Source organism: Marmota flaviventris, chromosome 10 (genome assembly GCF_047511675.1).
Source record: "Marmota flaviventris isolate mMarFla1 chromosome 10, mMarFla1.hap1, whole genome shotgun sequence".
Lineage (NCBI taxonomy): Eukaryota > Metazoa > Chordata > Mammalia > Rodentia > Sciuridae > Marmota > Marmota flaviventris.
The window spans coordinates 75,558,114-75,577,737 of NC_092507.1; the positions used below are offsets into that span (position 1 = coordinate 75,558,114).

At 40.0% G+C, this 19,624-nt stretch overlaps 1 long non-coding RNA gene and 1 pseudogene across 1 annotated transcript; one reads left to right on the top strand and one right to left on the bottom strand.

Moving 5' to 3' along the window:
• The first annotated feature begins 2,755 nt into the window (after window positions 1–2,755).
• On the top strand, window positions 2,756–3,367 carry LOC114092520 (COMM domain-containing protein 2 pseudogene; annotated as a pseudogene).
• Window positions 3,368–12,098: 8,731 nt separating this feature from the next.
• On the bottom strand, window positions 12,099–18,604 carry LOC139707262 (uncharacterized). Its single transcript, XR_011708879.1, has 2 exons — window positions 18,179–18,604; window positions 12,099–13,572 (listed from the first exon to the last, which is right to left on the bottom strand). It is a non-coding gene; the product is annotated as an uncharacterized lncRNA (long non-coding RNA).
• Window positions 18,605–19,624: the final 1,020 nt, after the last annotated feature.

Sequence of the window (19,624 nt, forward strand, 5' to 3'; positions counted from 1 at the left end):
AAAGACACTTCAAAGAAAGAAAACTACAGACCAATATCTCTAATGAACCTAGACACAAAAATCCTCAATAAAATTCTGGCGAATCGGATACAAAAACATATCAAAAAAATTGTACACCATGATCAAGTAGGATTCATCCCTGGGATGCAAGGCTGGTTCAATATACGGAAATCAATAAATGTTATTCACCACATCAATAGACTTAAAAATAAGAACCATATGATCATCTCGATAGATGCGGAAAAAGCATTCGACAAAGTACAGCATCCCTTTATGTTCAAAGCTCTAGAAAAACTAGGGATAACAGGAACATACCTCAATATTGTAAAAGCAATCTATGCTAAGCCTCAGGCTAGCATCATTCTGAATGGAGAAAAACTGAAGGCATTCCCTCTAAAATCTGGAACAAGACAGGGATGCCCTCTCTCACCACTTCTGTTCAACATAGTTCTCGAAACATTGGCCAGAGCAATTAGACAGATGAAAGAAATTAAAGGCATAAAAATAGGAAAAGAAGAACTTAAATTATCACTATTTGCAGATGATATGATTCTATACCTAGCAGACCCAAAAGGCTCTACAAAGAAACTATTAGAGCTAATAAATGAATTCAGCAAAGTGGCAGGATATAAAATCAACACGCATAAATCAAAGGCATTCCTGTATATCAGCGACAAATCCTCTGAAATGGAAATGAGGACAACCACTCCATTCAAAATATCTTCAAAAAAAATAAAATACTTGGGAATCAACCTAACAAAAGAGGTGAAAGACTTATACAATGAAAACTACAGAACCCTAAAGAGAGAAATAGAAGAAGATCTTAGAAGATGGAAAAATATACCCTGTTCATGGATAGGCAGAACTAACATCATCAAAATGGCGATATTACCAAAAGTTCTCTATAGGTTTAATGCAATGCCAATCAAAATCCCAACGGCATTTCTTGTAGAAATAGAGAAAGCAATCATGAAATTCATATGGAAAAATAAAAGACCCTGAATAGCAAAAACAATGCTAAGCAGGAAGTGTGAATCAGGCGGTATAGCGATACCAGACTTCAAACTATACTACAGAGCAATAGTAACAAAAACAGCAGGGTACTGGTACCAAAACAGACGGGTGGACCAATGGTACAGAATAGAGGACACAGAAACCAATCCACAAAACTACAACTATCTTATATTTGATAAAGGGGCTAAAAACATGCAATGGAGGAAGGATAGCATCTTCAACAAATGGTGCTGGGAAAACTGGAAATCCATATGCAACAAAATGAAACTGAATCCCTTTCTCTCACCATGCACAAAAGTTAATTCAAAATGGATCAAGGAGCTTGATATCAAATCAGAGACGCGCCGTCTGATAGAAGAAAAAGTTGGCTACGATCTACAGTCGGTGGGGTCGGGCTCCAAATTCCTCAATAGGACACCCATAGCACAAAAGTTAATAACTAGAATCAACAAATGGGACTTAATCAAACTAAAAAGTTTTTTCTCAGCAAAAGAAACAATAAGAGAGGTAAATAGGGAGCCTACACCCTGGGAACAAATCTTTACTCCTCACACTTCAGATAGAGCCCTAATATCCAGAGTATACAAAGAACTCAAAAAATTAGACAATAAGAGAACAAACAACCCAATCAACAAATGGGCCAAGGACCTGAACAGACACTTCTCAGAGGAGGACATACAGTCAATCAACAAGTACATGAAAAAATGCTCAACATCTCTAGCAGTCAGAGAAATGCAAATCAAAACCACCCTAAGATACCATCTCACTCCAGTAAGATTGGCAGCCATTAAGAAGTCAAACAACAACAAGTGCTGGCGAGGATGTGGGGAAAAGGGTACACTTGTACATTGCTGGTGGGACTGCAGATCGGTGCAGCCAATTTGGAAAGCAGTATGGAGATTTCTTGGAAAGTTGGGAATGGAGCCACCATTTGACCCAGCTATTCCCCTTCTTGGTCTATTCCCTAAAGACCTAAAAAGGGCATGCTACAGGGACACTGCTACATCGATGTTCATAGCAGCACAGTTCACAATAGCAAGACTGTGGAACCAACCTAGATGCCCTTCAATAGACGAATGGATAAAAAAAAATGTGGCATTTATACACAATGGAGTATTACTCTGCATTAAAAAATGACAAAATCATAGAATTTACAGGGAAATGGATGGCATTAGAGCAGATTATGCTAAGTGAAGCTAGCCAATCCCTAAAAAACAAATGCCAAATGTCTTCTTTGATATAAGGAGAGTAACTAAGAACAGAGTAGGGACGAAGAGCAGGAGAAGAAGATTAACATTTAACAGGGATGAGAGGTGGGAGGGAAAGGGAGAGAGAAGGGAAATTGCATGGTAATGGAAGGAGACCCTCAGGGTTATACAGTGGAGGAGGTAGAGAGAGAGGAGGGGAGGGGAGGGGAGAGGTGGGGAGGGGGGAGTGTGGAGGACGGGAAAGGCAGCGGAGCACAACAGACACTAGTATGGCAATTTGTAAATCAATGGATGTGTAACTGATGTGATTCTGCAATCTGGGTATGGGGTGAAGGTGGGAGTTCATAACCCACTTGAATCAAAGTGTGGAATATGATATGTCAAGAAATTTGTAATGTTTTGAACAACCCACAATAAAAAATTAAAAAAAATAAAAATAAAAAAATAAAAACATTAAAGACATCTGTATGTCCAAAGATGTCTTAAACAGGAAGACCCAGGTGCTGCTGGGTGAAAAATGGTGCCCAGCGAAGATGCTGCTGGACTTGTCGGAAGAGTATAAGGAGCACCTGGCCTTCGTGCCGAAGTGGTGGTGGAGTTTGGGTGGATCGGGGTGGAGTTCCTGAGGCGAGGGACCATCCCCAAGGTCTATGAGGGCACCACCAGGAAGCTCAACGTGAGCAGCAACATTGTCCAGCATGGTGTGGAAGGGTTGACCTACCTGCTCACCGAGAGCTCCAAGCTCATGATTGCTGAAGTGGATTTCCAAGACTCTGTTTTTGTTCTGGGATTCTCTGAAGAACTGAACAAATTATTGCTTCAGCTTTACCTGGACAACAGAAAAGAGATCAGGACTATTCTGGGTGAATTGGCACCCAGCCTTCCCAGTTACCACAGCCTTGAGTGGCGACTAGATGTACAGCTGGCAAGCAGAAGTCTCAGGCAACAGATTAAGCCAGCAGTGACTATAAAACTACACCCAAATCAGAATGGAGACCGCAATACCAAAGTTCTGCAGACAGACTCAGCCACCCTACTTCATTTAGTTCAGCAACTGCAACAATCCTTGGAGGAGATGAAAACAAACCACTGTAGGAGAGTAGTTCATAACATCAAGTAGTACCAAGTGTTAAGGTCCTAATGCCTTTGACTCATTTGTGAATGGATGAAATTCGGGAATTACTTTTCAGAATTAATTTTTATTAATTGGTGTTGATAAATGCATCTAGATTCCATGAAATTCCTTTTCCTATTCCAGGATATTGAGGTCATGATCAGAAGCTCAAGTCAAGTTCCTTTACTGATGCTAAATGTGGTCAGCTTCTTGACAGATTGAAATGTAATTTTGTATTTTAAATGTGTAAATTGGATTGAATCAACTAGAAATAAATCTATACTGTTCATATCTTCTGTATATATGAGTAATACCCTGGTTTTGGTACATTCTTGTCTGCTTAACCAGTATTTTCCTCCTTATTGATCAATTTTGAGAATAAAATTTACAGCTAATTCCTTTCCTATTCAGAGTATTTATAAATAGTACAATATTTCTGACTTTAAAGCATCTCATGATGTTACTAGCTACAGAATAATGTAAAGTGAGTATGAGTTTTTTAAATTATATGCCCATATTGTTATAGGAAGTTCATGCATTTTTCTTTGAATGTAAAGATAAGTAGTTTTTACCATATTGCTGAAGCTTGACTTAAGTAGTACTCAATTTTGTGTGATTGTTAATAATATTTTCACAAGGATTAATTTTTCCCATATACCCAAAGCAACTAAGAGACACACTGTCATTTACATTTGTAAATAATGGATACAAGAATAATGTAATCAATGCTTGATTATCCAGGTGAAAAATGATGTCTTAAACTAAAAATGTTTAGAAACTTAAGAATATATTTTCAATATAATAGAGTTTCAATATAATTAACACACTTGAAAATTAAAAATATGTAAAGATAACCGACAAATTGGTAAGAAAAATATAATTAATCTATTTAAAAATGACCAAAATATATGACCATAAATTTTACAAAGGAATACAAATGACTATCAAACACAGAAAAGGAATGTAACATTATCAATAACAATAAATATAGACCTCATAATGAAATAGCTTCTGAAGGTTTTATTACCAACAGCTAAGAGACCGTGAGAAAGTGCCTGGACACCTCCAAGGAGACTAGACCAAGGGCATCTCACATGTGATCGACACTTGTAGCAACTGTTGCTGCTTCTAGGAAGAGAGCTGGGTGTGATCCCTGGGCTGACCTCTCATATGCCCTGTGACCAGCAGCCACATTCCCAGCACATATACCAGGGACAATCCCACACAAGGGAGGCCTGTGCCTGAAGCTCGTAGCAATGAGGTTCAGAGCAGGAAAAACCTGGAGACCTCTCAAAAGTGCATAAGCAAGAGAGTGAGCAAGGCAACCAGGTACATCCACAGGCTGACTCCAGTCAAAACCAGTGAGCACAGTGGGTGAGTTTAAGGACCACCACTCTTTGATGGCTATTTTTATGTGTCCAGCTGGCAAGGTTATGGTCCCCAGTTGTTTGGTTAAGCATCAGTCTAGATGTGGAAAAATACTTCTTAGCTGTGATTATCATTGACTTTGAGTAACATAGGCCACACTTTATAGTGTAGGTGGGCCTCATCTAATCAGTTGACAACCTGAAGAGCAAGAACTGAGGTTCCTAAAGCAGAAAGGATTATTCTCAAGGCTGAAACATAGAAGACTCACCTGAGTTTTCAACCTGCTAACTTATGGAATTGACTCGAGATTGCAGCATCTACTTTTTCCTAAATTTCCAACCTGCTCACAAGTGCCATGGATTTCAGATGGTCTGCTCCCATAATATGAAACAACACATCAAAACTAATCTCTCTCCCATTCCCTCTCTCCTTAATCTCTTCCCAGACTACACAGAATGCAGATACATTCAACAGAATATTTTTGTTAAATTAAAGGATCACTAAAATGTTATACATTTATATGCATTTGTACACACACACACACACAAACACATACACATACACATATAATGTTAGGAATACTAACAGCTGCAATAAAACTTCAAAGAAAGTGAGAGAATAAGAACTCCTAAAGGTGAAAGGAGGCAGGGGAAAGCATATACTTCCATGAAAGTTGTTACACTTGAATTTTCAAGGTAGGTTTATGAGAAATAACTAAAAACTTAATAAAAGCAGGCTAGTATGGACAATGTAAGTGTGTTATCAATGTGAGTTATGGGCAATTGAATCTTTGGCATCTGATATCTTTTGAAACATGAGAAAATTAATAATCAATGTTTCAATGATGTGCATGGATTTCTGGTGGCAGTGGATGGTGGTGGAAGAGGAAAACAAAGGCCACATGCTGAGGAGAGACACTTTCCCACACTTGTGCTCATTTTTCAGTCATCTGACCAGCGAACAGAACTGTGGAATCTTGGCTGTCCCTAGAGTCACCTGGGAAGTTCTTAGTGCCTGGATCTCGCCCCCAGACATCCACATTTATTGGCCTTAGAATGAGTTTAGGAAAGGACATATCTGAAGGCTCACCAAGGGGTTCTCAGTGCAGGTCTGGGACTCCCTGCAGGACAGGATGCTCTCAGGCTGCAGGTGTCTGAGCTCTGATTTAAAGTTAGTTTCAAGCAAGTGAAGAGCACAACCAGATCTGCTTTCTACAAAGAGTACAGGGCAGAGGGTAGAGGACAGATGATCAAGAAGACAGGCTGGCAGTCGCAAGGCAGTTGGACTCCCTTCTTGGTGGCTTTGGAGAAAGGTGAAGCATTTGGAAGCAAATGTGCTGACTGCGGTGTGTGGAGACCAAGAGGGGAAGATGCTCAGGGGTGTCTGGTGGGACCCAGGATTTCAAGTTGGTGATTAGGTAGGTAGTGATGTGATGTGATTAGGAAGTAGTGATGGTGGGCAGATTGGAATCCCTGGCCCTTTGATGTGCCAGCTTTGCAGTGCCTGGGAACTCTTTGCTGCAGAAAAATATTTGTTAATCATTGGATGGCTTGAGAGAAGGTTAAAAGCAATGAGTGATTATGGGCATGGTGACATATTCCTGTAATCCCATCAGCTCAGGAGGTTGAGGCAAAAGGATCCTGAGTTCAAAGCCAGCCTCAGCAAAAGTGAGATGCTAAGCAACTCAGTGAGATCCTGTCTCTAAATAAAATACAAAAAAGGGCTGGGATGTGGCTCAGTGGTTCAGTGACCCTGAGTTCAATTCCTGGTACCCTTACTCACCCCCCCAAAATTTTTTTAAATAAAAGCAATGGGTGATCTATGGGTTTCCTCCCAGAGGGCTGTTCAGGAAACTTTGCTTCTCATTCTCTGGTTCCTTGTGCCATGTCTGTTTGTGGCACAGCTTTTCTAGAGAGCAGGATTGATAGTTACTATGAAACCCACAGACTTCTCATGAGTTGTTCCACGGGGCCAGTTGCACTCACCTCTGTCTTCAGGTTTCCAAAATGCTGGTGTAGTCCCATGAACATCTTCTTGGTTTTATTTTATCTGTTTTTAAACAAAAGTGAGGATCTATTGAATTGTCATCTAAAGTAATTAGCAAATAACATTTTTCCCCTTAGTTCACAGTGTCACAGCAAACCATCTAAAAGGTATTCATGAGCAGAGTAATTTTAATATTAATAAACCTAATGATGATTTAAAAGCAAATTAAACATTTAATCTTTCATTAATTCATGACATAGTTATAGAAAGCCTAGTTATTATGACTTCAATAAAAGGTCTTTTGGAGATTATCACATTTTATTTGGAAAGAAACTGAAGGGCAAAAGTTTCTAAATCTAACTTGCAGTGCAAATCTTCCAATTCCTCCTCCTTTTCTGGAGGCAGGGTGAGGCTTAAAGACTTCCTTTCACTCTTTTCTGCTCTCTTATTATGGACTTCCCATCTCCTCCTGGCTGATGATTTATTTGAGTTTCTTAGGATGGAGGAGGAATAATCCAGGGGATGGGAAACAACCTTCAAGAGCTGCAGCTTGACTAGACAGCACACGGACAGGTACCTGGGTGAAGAGCTGCAAGTGCTGGGTCCGGGGCCCCCCGCATCCCCAGACACAAATGTTTGCCAAATTAAGCTCAGAAATACATCAGGATTTTTTAAGGGAGTTGGGAGTAGAGGAAAAGCATCTCTGGTTCGTGAGATCACATGAGGAGAAGATGGTTGCCTGGGCCGCTGCTCTGTCAGGTCACTGGCTCTGGAATAGAGCTCAGCACAGAAAAGGTCAGAGCCCAGCCAGAGGTTGCCCTGCCTCTCTCCTCCCTGTAACTGTGCTTTGGCAGCCTGCACCTTCTGATGGACTCAGCGCCAGTATCTGCAGCTGCTCAGTCTGCCAGAAGACCTGTGTGAAGACAGGCATGTCAGGAGGTGTCAGGAGTAGTAGGAATGAAAGCCTGGGCCTGGCTCCAGCACAGGAGCGAGTCTGAGCCTCACCAGGTTGTAGAGATGGCTGCATGGCAGCCTGGCAAAACTCAACTGCCCTGCACCCTACACACACCACAAGTGCAGCATAAATGGAAACAGACCACCCTCTTGTGATTGAGACATGACCTGGTTTCTCTACCTTTGATTTAAATTGCTTCTATGTTCTTTGCAATGCATTTTCCATTTTCAGAACAACTAACCATGAACATACATGGGGCTATCACAGTCAGGCACATTGTTTCACTCATCTTTCTAAGTTCATGTATTTTTAAGTCAGAAGGGTTAAACGTGGTATCAGTCTAAACTGTAAACTAGAGTAATGCTAATAGAAGCCACCTCTGGATTGCAAATTCACTAACAGAGGAATCAACCAATTGATCATAGGGTATGGATAAACAGGGATGGGCAGGGGATCATTACACCATCTTATTTACTCCATTATGATCCCTTAACTTGTAGTGATGTGTGAATGCTGGGTAGCTATTAGGGATCACAATTCAATGTCAGTGTTTGAGAGTCCAAGTCTGTCTGATCCCAAATTTAAGGTACTGCACTACAGTCTACAGGTGTTATTTATAGTCCATGTATTTATTTTTCACTGATATTCTTAAGAGTGGAGATGCATTTTTTTTTTTCTTTCCACTGATAGCATCTATCGTGTGGCACTTAATAGTTCTTTAAAAATTCTTTCTGAATAAATCACCAAAGACACACAGTGGGAGTTCCCCCATCCCACTTCTGGCTTTTGTGCGTGTTGAGCCTTCAGACAGTGAGAGGATGAGACATATCTTCTTCCCTGCTCTCAAAAGCCCCTCATCGTGAAGGAAAAAGTACATTCTCACCCAACTCCATGCTCACTTTCTTTTAGTTTTCAAAGATAGCTTTCTTATTTTTCATACTAAGCACATTTTAAAATCTTATTCTAATTTAGTAGCAATAACAAAATATATAAAACTGTGTAAACAGAGTGTACCTGAACATGGTCTGTTCCATCATAAGTGGGTTCTGAGACACGTAGAATTTCATTGCTCTGAGAGATCCACTGGCTTCCTTCTCGTTCAGTGTCTCCTCTTACCCATGGGGAGGCCTCTAGCAACCATTCCACTCACCAGGGGATGGTTTCATTAACTGTTTAGTTAACTTGGTTTTGACAAGAATAATATGATTACTGCATGCCAATTTCTTTATTTTCAGTAAAATAGAGAGCTTTTCCACTGCACTGAGCCTTTTGAAATTTGAAATTCATTCTTCTTGTAACAAATTAGTTTGAGTCACTGACAAGCCTTGAGTACCTTCTTAAGAAAATAATTGAACTGTCGATTTTGCAATTAGACTTCAGGTTTAACCACATTGTTTTACTTTTGTTATAATTTTAAAAAGACAAATTATTGTAAATGTTAAATCTGCAGTGTGGTTTGATTCTAGAAAAGAAATCTTTCCATTGTTTTATAATAATTTGAAGCTGAGAATATTTTTTAAAATTTATGTTCATCAGTCTAGAAAATTAATTTTTGGAATATTTTTCCACCTAGTTTCTTGAATTTTAAATATCTGCATCATATATATATATATATATATATATATATATATATATATATATATACACACACACACACACACACACGTTAGGGTCTGTAAACAAGTCAGGATGGCGCCTGACAAATGTTAGAGTCTATAAACAAGTCTGGATGGCGCCTGGCATTTTGCCAGAGGGAGTGGTTTATGAAGTAACACCAGCGAGCCATTAAGTGTGGAGATTCCTTATTGGTTGACTGCTGTATCTAGTTTATGCTAATTAGATAAGCTGTGTGGAATGTATATACTACTCCTGTCCTGCAATAAACGGCTCCCACTCCAGCTGTATCAATCTACACAAGTTGCTCGTCGCCCCCCCGGTTATTTTGCTGCAGCCGGACTGCGGCAGATGGTGGCCCGTATGGGGAGCCCCAGGACACTTGGGGGTAAGTGATGAAAAAAAGCTGCCCATCCATAGATAGGACAGGAGCAAATCTGCTTGTCCCTAGGCAGATAGGGCAAGAGGAAAAATGGCCATTTCGAGAAAATGGAGAAGATTGATACAGTATGTTTGTGTCTTGTTTTGTCTCAGTGTATTGTATTGTCTTTATGATGAAAATATGGAAGGGGTGAGAAGTAAATTACTAAGGGAAAGAGGCACCCCAATGGAACCAAAAATAGTTAGGGCATGTGTTGATAGAAGCCCAGGAACTCTAATCAGAAAGAATAAAAAAGTTCAGAGGAGGAAAGATTATCAAGAAAGAAACTGCAAAAGGCTACTACTAAATACTTTTCGTTACCGGAGGGTACATCAATCGGCAGCGGCGGCCACTGCCACATGCGCGAGCCGGTCATGGTGCAGCAAGGACTTTCCAAACAGCAGCAGCCGGCTCTTCCCTGCCCCCTGCCTAGGGAGTGGGACGCCACTTCGAGAGCCCAAATCCAAACCTGACCTGGAGGCACAGTCTCTCAGGCTCTTGTTCCCTGTACCCAGTGGCAGTTTGAGTCCGGGACGCTCCCTGGGACTCTCCCCGGGCCTCTGCCTGGGAGTCCGGGACACTCCCCGGACTCTCTCTGGGGCCATCTGGGGCTGTCAGAGATGCTGCAAATGGAAGATGGCCCGTGTCCCTGAAGTTTGATTATTTCCAAGGCCGGTAACTACAGTGGTTCTCCCACACCTGGAAGCTAATGAGTAATGAGCACTATTAAGGCTTATTTCAAAAGTAAAAAACCTTGAGATAATGTACTAAATTGTTCAGAAGATTGTTTTCTTAGTGCCTGCTGGAATACTACAGGATTTTCTTTAGCCATCCGGAGTTCCTGCCTTCATCCCAGTGCCAGTGAAGACGAAGGTGGAAGAGAACCGGACAAGACTTTGGATCAAGCTAGATGCCTGCAGCACTTACCTGGACTGTGATTTAAGCTAGCTGCCTGAAGAACTTACCTGGACTTTGATTTACCTGGACTGTGAGATAATCTATTGAGACACTACTTTACCTGGACTGAGACAACAAACTGTAATCTACAACAAATTGTAACTCGGTATCTTTGCTAATGGTGTCATTGCTGGTATAATTTTTCCAAGGGTTTCTTGCATGGAGCCATCAATTGGCTTGGTATTGTGGCATTTTGTATCCTCCCCTTCTGCTTGTAGCAGATTATTTATGGTGTTTGTGTAAAAACCACTATGCTCGTTATTTAAATTAAACAAAAGGAGGAAATGTTAGGGTCTGTAAACAAGTCAGGATGGAGCCTGACAAATGTTAGAGTCTGTAAACAAGTCTGGATGGCACCTGACAAATGTTAGAGTCTGTAAACAAGTCTGGATGGTGCCTGGCATTTTGCCAGAGGGAGTGGTTTGTGAAGTAACTCCAGGGAGCCATTAAGTGTGGAGATTCCTTATTGGTTGACTGCTGTATCTAGTTTATGTTAATTAAGATAAGCTGTGTGGAATGTATATATACCACTCCTGTCCTACAATAAACGGCTCCCACTCCAGCTGTATCAATCTACACAAGTTGCTCGTCGCCCCCCGGTTATTTTGCTGCAGCCGGACTGTGGCACACACACACATATATATTAGATACATAAAATTATATAGCTATATAGATACTATATCTATATATCTATGATATAGACATTGAAATATAGACATAGATAGTTTTCTAATTACCACCTCATAATCACATTTGTGCATTTACCTTTACTAATAAGAAGACTGAAAGAAAATCTTTTTAAATGCATTTGCATTTACTTCATTTGCTACTGCATTTATTGCAATTAATAAAAGTAGTACAACCAGCTTTTTATTGATCATCTTTTTGATTCCAGGCTTCTGAGTACTCAGGAAACCAGAATCCTTAGATATACAAGACAACACTCCTTTCAAGCTGATGTTCCAGTGTTGGAGACAAACACGTCAACTGTGACTATGTGAACATTTTATTTTCATTTCTCTAGCATATATACCTTTGGGATTTACTGAGTCATATGCTCTTTCCCCTTACTGGTTAAGTGTAATTTCAAAGAAAAAAAATGGAACTGTTAATTCTAGCTGAGAAATTAGAAAACACTACTTAGAAAAAGTGGTATGTAAGCTAAGTTTTGAAATAGGAGTGATAGGATTCAACCAGAAAAGGGAAAAATGAGATGACAGAAAGTCAGACATTTTGACTTGAATAACATTTGACTTATGCTTGCATATCATTATCCAAAGTACATGTATGAAAACACAAATTGGTGTAAATATATTTTATATACAACAAGAGATATGAAAATTTGCTCTGTAAGTGTAATATGAATTGTAATGTATTCCGCTGTCATATAAAAAAATCAATTTAAAAAAAGGCATTTTAAAGAGTGGTATATCAGTAGTAAATCTTCATCAACACAGCATATGTGTTTACTTCTGAATGTTTTATTAGTATATTATAGTTACACATAATAGTGGGGCTCATTTTGACATAATTATATATCATGGAATAAAATTTGCTCCACTTCAGTCCCCAGTACTTCCCCTTTTCCTCTCCTTCTCCCTCCTCCTATTTCCCTTCTACTCTAATGGTCTTCCTTCTATTTATTTATAATTTTAAAATTTAGTTCTTTATATATAAACATAAAGGTCAAATTCACTGTGGTGCATTCACATGTACATAGCATAATTTGGTCAATTTCATTCCATTGTTCCTCTTCTTTCCCATTCCTCCTCCCTCCCCATCCTTTGCTCCACTGATCTCCCTTCTATTTTCACAGGATTCCTCCCCCACTTTTTCCCCTTTCTTTGGTCAAGCTTCCTTCTATGAGAGAAAACATTCAACCTTGACTTTCTGAATCAGACTTATTTAATACACACACACACACACACACACACATATATATGTGTGTGTGTGTGTGTGTGTATTAGTAAAATACTCACAAAATTTAACATTTAACTAGAATTCTACAGTTTCATGACATTGAGTACATTCACAGTTGTACAACCATAACCACCAACCATCTTCAGAACATTTCCATCTTGGCAAATTGCAACTTTTCACCCTTAATAAAGATAACTCCCAGTCCCTGGCAACCTCCACTCTACTCCTAGAGTACTTTTGGACTGTTTCTTTTTCACTTAGTAAGAGAGGTCCACCACTTAATAATGGGTGGTGTCTATATTTGCAGGCCTTGCTGCACATACATGATTGAGTGTATTGTAAGGACAGGTAACAGAAAATAGGGGAAAAAAGAGGTGGAGACAAAAACTAAACATATGGATCTCTAACCACAGGCTTAAGCAGCCCTGCCACAGATCTGCCTGATTATTTCACATCAAGAAATTGTCCTTCCACCTGGTGCTGTGGCGCATGCCTGTAATCCCAACAGCCTGGGAGGCTGAGGCAGGAGGATTGCAAATTCAAATCCAGCCTCAGCAAAAGCAAGGAGCTAAGCAACTCAGTGAGATCCTGTCTCTAAATAAAATACAAAAAAAAAAAAAAAAAAAGGCTGGGGATGAGACTTGGTGGTTGAGCGCACCTGAGTTCAATCCCGAGTACTGAAAAAAAAAAAAAAAAAAAACAGAAAAACCTGGGCAGCTTAGCAAGACCCTGTCTCAAAATAAAGTTTGTAAAAGGGGTTGGGGATGCAGTTCAGAGGTAGAATGCTCCTGGGTTCCAGTCCCCGTACTGGGGAGTGATAAAAAAGAAATTGATTTTTGGAGCCATTTTCACTTTGCAGATCCACCAGCAGTTTCATAGTTTCCCTGTCTTCACAGGAGGCCAGGCACATCACAGCACCACTATAGCTTCATGTCCTTAGTGCCCATCCATGGTGAGGATTCTGCTGAGGGTCCTGTAGGCACCTTCCATGTTCCCCTCTTGTATCATCAGAGTCCTGGCATTGAAATTCACATGTTTTACCATGACCTTGGATTGAAATCTAAATTTTGTAGAACCCTGAGCCCCCAAAACCCAGCCAATCTGAAGACATTTGCTTTCACTCATGTTTCTGTCAAGAAACCATTTCCTAGTGCAGCCTCTTGAAAAACAACTTGGCAATGCCTCAGAGTTAAACAGTTATACTATGATGGAGGAACTTTCCAAAAATGTCAAATAAAAATTAATCACTGTATAATCCTAAGCTATATGTCTACTAAATCATATTAGTTATTAGAGTGACTGACTGGACTCATCAAAAATTGAGTATTAAAGAAAATTCTTTTTAACACTCATGTAGTTTACTTGAATATAATAACACATAAGTAATTAGCTTAGCCTTATAAAAATATGGAGCTTGGTCAAAATATTTACTCATTTTTTAAATTAATGGTAGAATACACATAACACTCTCCATCACAACCATTTTTAAGTGTACAGTTCAGATCAGTGGCTTAATTACAGTCACGCAGTTGTGTGCCCAATCTTCAGAACTCTTTATCTTACAAAACCAAAACTCCATTTCCATTAAGCAACTCCCTATTCCACTATTCATTCCCTGGCAATCACCAATCTAACTTTCTTTCTCTATGAATCTTACTACTCTGGGTCAGATTAACTAATGTTAAGTAGAATTACACAGTATTTGTCCTTAGTTCACATAGCAACATATCCTTAAATGTCATTAATGATGTATCAGAATTCCCTTCCTTTTTAAGGATGAATACTATTCTACTCTATGTGTGTATGCCAAATTTTGTTTATCCATTCAACCTTTGATGGACACTTAAAATACTTACACCTTTGGCTACTGCAAATAATGCTATGAGCATGGGTGTCCAAATACCTGTTTGGTTTTTGTTATCAATTCTTTTGGGTACTTATACCCCAAAGTGGAATTGCTTATTAAGTTTCTTCATCAACTGCCATACTGTTTTCCATAGTGGCTGCACTATTTTACATTACCTGACCAACAACACAAGAAGGTTCCTATTTTTCCATTCCCTTGTCAACATTTGTTATTATTATTATTATTTTTGAATAGTAGCCAATCCTAATGGGTGTGAGGTGGTTCCTAATTGTAGTTGTTTTTTTTTTAATTTTTATTGTTGGTAACCTAATTGTAGTTTTGATTTTCATTTCCCTAATGATAAGTGATGCTGTACATCTTGTGCTTATTGGTCATTTGTGCAACTTCTTTGGAGAAATCCTTTGCCCATTTGTTAATCAAAATTTATTGTTGTTGAGTTGAAGGAGTTCTTTATTTACTTTGGATTTTAAAAAAATTATTTTTTAGTTGTAGTTCGACACATACCTTAATTTTACTTATTTATTTTTATGTGATGCAGGGCCTCACACATGATAGGCAAGCACTCTACCGCTGAGCTACAACCCCAGCCCATTACTTTGGGTATTTTTAAAAAAACATTTTTAGTTATAATTGGACATAATAACTTTATTTTATTTATTTTTCTACGTGGTGCTTAAAATTGAACCCAGTGCCTCACACATGCTAGGCAAGTGCCCTCCCACTGATCCACAAACCCAGCCCAACTCCGGATATTAAACCCTATGGGATATGGGATTTGTAAGTATTTTCATTCCTCCTGTAAGTTGCTATTTCACTATCGACTTAACAAGTTTTAAATATAAATAAAACACTTGGGTTTATTTGAAACTTCAATATCCTCATCACTCTTGAAGGTCTTAAAATATTATACTTTTCTAGCTTGTACCTTTTTCCCCACCCAGTTCTAGGTATGACATTACTGCAGTCTTTTTTGAGCTGTGTGATAATTTTAGACTTAGACCTCTGGGTAAGAAATCTAAACTTTTTCTCTGTCATGTAATGAGGAAGCCACATAAGACAGTAAAAAGTCTTGGACCAGTAGGGAGAAAACCCAAAGTTTAGACCTGCTCTATCACTTATTACTAGTATAATACTTGAGTAAGTCATTTAACTTTTTTGACCTTAAGTTACATGTTTACAAAGCAGAATAGTAATTATTGGCCTCCAGTGAACCATTCACCTTTATAAAGCATGGACTACATTTTCACCATGTGGTCCAGCAGTCATGTTCTCTGGTATTTAATCCAGTGAATTGAAAACATATCCATATAAAACCCTAACTATGCATGTTTATAGCTTCTTTATTCATAACTGCCCAAACTTGGAAGCAATAAAGATGTTCTGATGAAAACAAATGAATTGAATTCTAGATAACAGAATATTATTAAGCACTAAAAAAAGTTAGGAAGCCATGAAAAGACATGGAGGAAGCTTAGATGCACATTACTAAGCAAAAGACACCAGTCTGAAAGGGCTCCAAACTGTTCGATTCCAACTACATAATATTCTGAAAAAAAAAAATTAAATTTTTAAAAGAATTGAGGAACAAGGGGGAAATAAATCAAGAATCAGACTTTTCTCATTCTCTGCTCAGCCTAAAAGGTAAAAAAATGAACAAAAAATCAAGCACTATGCTTACTTTACCTGTGTTTACCTTGATTAAAGCCAGATTTTAGTTGGAAGAGAAAGGGTGAAGCTTATCACAGGATAGTTTTTCATTTCCAAGTCTTGCAGAGGACAAATCAAATGATACCTACTGCACCTTAAAACCATTAGGAAGTTGCCTATTTAGAAACACTTCAGCACAGAACACACTTTCCCCCTTTATCTGGCATCACCCTGTTTGACATTACACCTGTATCAGAATCTCGGCATTACACATAACATCTGTGGGGACTTTGAATCATTTATTCACAAAATGTGGATCCCTAGGCTTGCTGTGAGAATTAAATAGAATAGTATATTTCAGGAGGATTGTGAGTTCAAAGCCAGCCTCAGCAATGGTGAGGCGCTAAGCAATTCAGCCAGACCCTGTCTATAAATATAAAATACAAAATAGGGCTGGGGATGTGGCTCAGTGGTCCAGTACTCCTGAGTTCAAGCTCCGGTACCAAAATAATAATAATAATAATAATAATAATAATAATAATAATAATAATAATATTATTCAAAAAGCCTAGTGGACATGTTTGCCTGCAATGACTAAATAACTGACTTAAGAAGGTAGCCAACAAGTGTCCTGACCACCAGGTGTCACCATTGGGCCAGGAGTATTCACCTAACTGCTCCAGGCAGGGGGTAGAACCTAGCAGCAAAACAAGACTGCAAAACAAGACTGTCACTTTCACATACAGTACATTCGGAATTGATATAGGCTTTTCCCTACCTTGGGAGCTGGTATTACACACACACACACACACACACACACACACATATTATTTGAAATATTATAGTATTTCAGTATTCTTTTACAGGTGTGCTAAAAATTATGTACTATAATTAATTAGTTGAATATCTTCAGATTTGTTACCAAAATTAAATTTTTAAAATTATCCTCAGTGGACTATTTATTAATTTTGAGAATCAATATAGTGCTTTACACATCCTTTGGTTTATCCAACCAGACATTATCGGGCTCCCATAGACTTCAATATTACCACAATGGACAATTTTCTGGCTCCAATTCCACAATCCATTGACATTATTTCCTTTACAATTTTAATGGGATGACAGATAAAAAAGAAAGTACAATAGTTTTAGTGTAAAAATAAAGTTTGTGACCACTAAATGTGGGTTAAACAAAGATTATTAACCCTTCTCTTTGACCTCAAGAACTCAAAAATTCAGTTATAAACTTTTTTGTTTGTTTGTTTTCTATTTTCTTGAAAAGAAAAAACACCCTAGGGCAAATCTATCAATCTGTGAATAACGCTGAAATTACTCAAGGAACATTGCCACACCTGGCTGCATTCTGGGACCTACTAATGTCTCTCCCAGAGAGTGCACAGGGCACACAGGGAGAGGCTCATTTCAAAATGAGCACAGAGTTGGGGCTTCCCTCCTGGTTCTAAGTCCCGCACATTGAGACTCACAGTGGTCACTTCAAGACAGGTAATTTGATGAGCATTAGCTTGGAGCTGGAGGTGCAATCTACAGTCTCATGGACTGTTGCCTCATCTGCTAGGAACACTTGCCTTAAATTAAGGCTGACCTGGCCTACCTCAGCCTCAATCTGGGCGTGCAAAAATCCCTCCTAGCCCACCAGAAAGAAGAGTGACACCAAGCACAGGCTGTTCAGCGCAGATTCTCGGAACTCGAGCAGCCGGGGTCATTTTTTTTAAACAACAGTTCCAATTCCACTTTGTAAGAAGCACTTGATGCTTCTTAAGGAAAACAAGAAGCATCCTCTCTCTCCCTTTGGCCATCTCTCCCATTCCTAGAGAATTGGGAGGAAAGAGCTGTCACCAGGAACCATTTGGAGCCAGGAACGTAGAAGCCAAGGCCAGCCTAGATAAACCCATTTGCGAAGCACTTTGTGCTGATCCATACATTCCTGACTGGTTTCAGACCGGTCTCTGGAGGACAGCGAGTTCAGGAGGCTGGCTGTCGGGCTGGAACAAAGGGGCCAAGGGAAGGGATGCTGTCCAAGAACCAGCCAGGCTGCGCAGGGGGCGTGGCAGCTAAGGAGGAGCCGGAGGCCCGGAGGGCGCCTTACCTGGAGGACTCCGGGGTGAAGCTGCTGCTGTCTAGCAGCCCCATCTTGCAGAAGAGGATTCCATTGACGTAGGGTACAGAAGAGAGCTCCTCGATCTCTAAATCCACCTTAAACTCAAACTTCTTTAACATTGTGAGAGCCAGGCGCCAGCGAGCTGGCTGCACAGGAGGACGCCGCCCCCTTAGCTCCGCTAAGCCCCGGATCCGCCCAGATCCAGGGCTGGGGCCGGGAGCTGAGCGCAGGGGCGAGGCCGGGGGCGCCGCGGGCGGGCCATGGCGGGAATGCCGCCGCCCTCTCTGGCGGAAGCCCAGGCCGGATCGCGGCTGCGGCACCAACCTCTGCCGACCTCCACAGCGGTAGTGCTGCAGCTGGCCCAGGGAAGGGCGCCCTTAGGTGCGCACCTGGCTGCTGTCGCCACCCTTCTGAGAGCTGTGAGAGGAAAAGCTCGGAGTATGGTGGCTGTCTCAGCCTCAGCGACTGGGGCCGGGGGCCCCCCAGCGGCCGCGATCTGCAGCGCAGGCCGGGCGGAAGCGGGAGGCACGGGAAAGGCAGGGAGATTCATGGCGGGCAGGCGGCTCTCCGGGGAAACTAAACTGCGATGGCAGTTAGCGTGTCACACCTCTCTGGGCTTAAAAAAAGACAAAAGCAGCCCAAAAAGCTTCCTTCTACAGCTTCCTGGGCGCCTTTGGTTTCAGTTTTTGCACCGCCTCTTTTCTCCCCTTCCCCATCCAGTGATTTCTTTCCCTTGGTTTCAGAGTTAATAGGGACTGTCAGAATATGACGTTGTTTTAGTCAAATTGAAATCCAAAAACTAAAACTTCTTTTAAATACTCAATATTCGTGAACCTTCAAATATGAAATAAAGAAGAGGAAAAAGGAAAGGGATTAAAATGTGTTGAGGGCCTACCAAGTGCCCAGCCCTGTACTGATACAGGCATTTTTTTTTTTTCTTTTATCTAATGCCTGTCACCCAGGGTAAAAAAGAGCATAGAAGGAGTTAAAATCACACCTTCCCTTTGAAAATTTGTCCATACTTGGAACTGAAAATGCTTAAAATCAAATTCTGCAGGGTAAGCTTAAAAAAGAATCTTGCTACTTGCATAGCAATTACCTGTTGTGTATAAGCACATGCAATATCTTGTTAAAGTTTATGTTCACTTGGTTACATAAAGTTCAGGTTTTTCAACTGAGATTTTTATCCTTAAATCTCAAGGACTCTCTTGCAGTAACCTCTGAAAGGGTGTAATTGAAAAGATTCTCTTTCCCAGTTAATTCATTTATTCATTCATTCATATAAAATATTTTAATTGCATAAAATGTCAATCACAGGCTAATCCCAATGATTTAAAAAAAAAAAAAAACTAAGAATTTTACCCTCTACTGATGCAGACCTGTTTAGATCCAACATTAAAAGACATGGCATCAAGCCAGGTGCCTAGGAGTCTA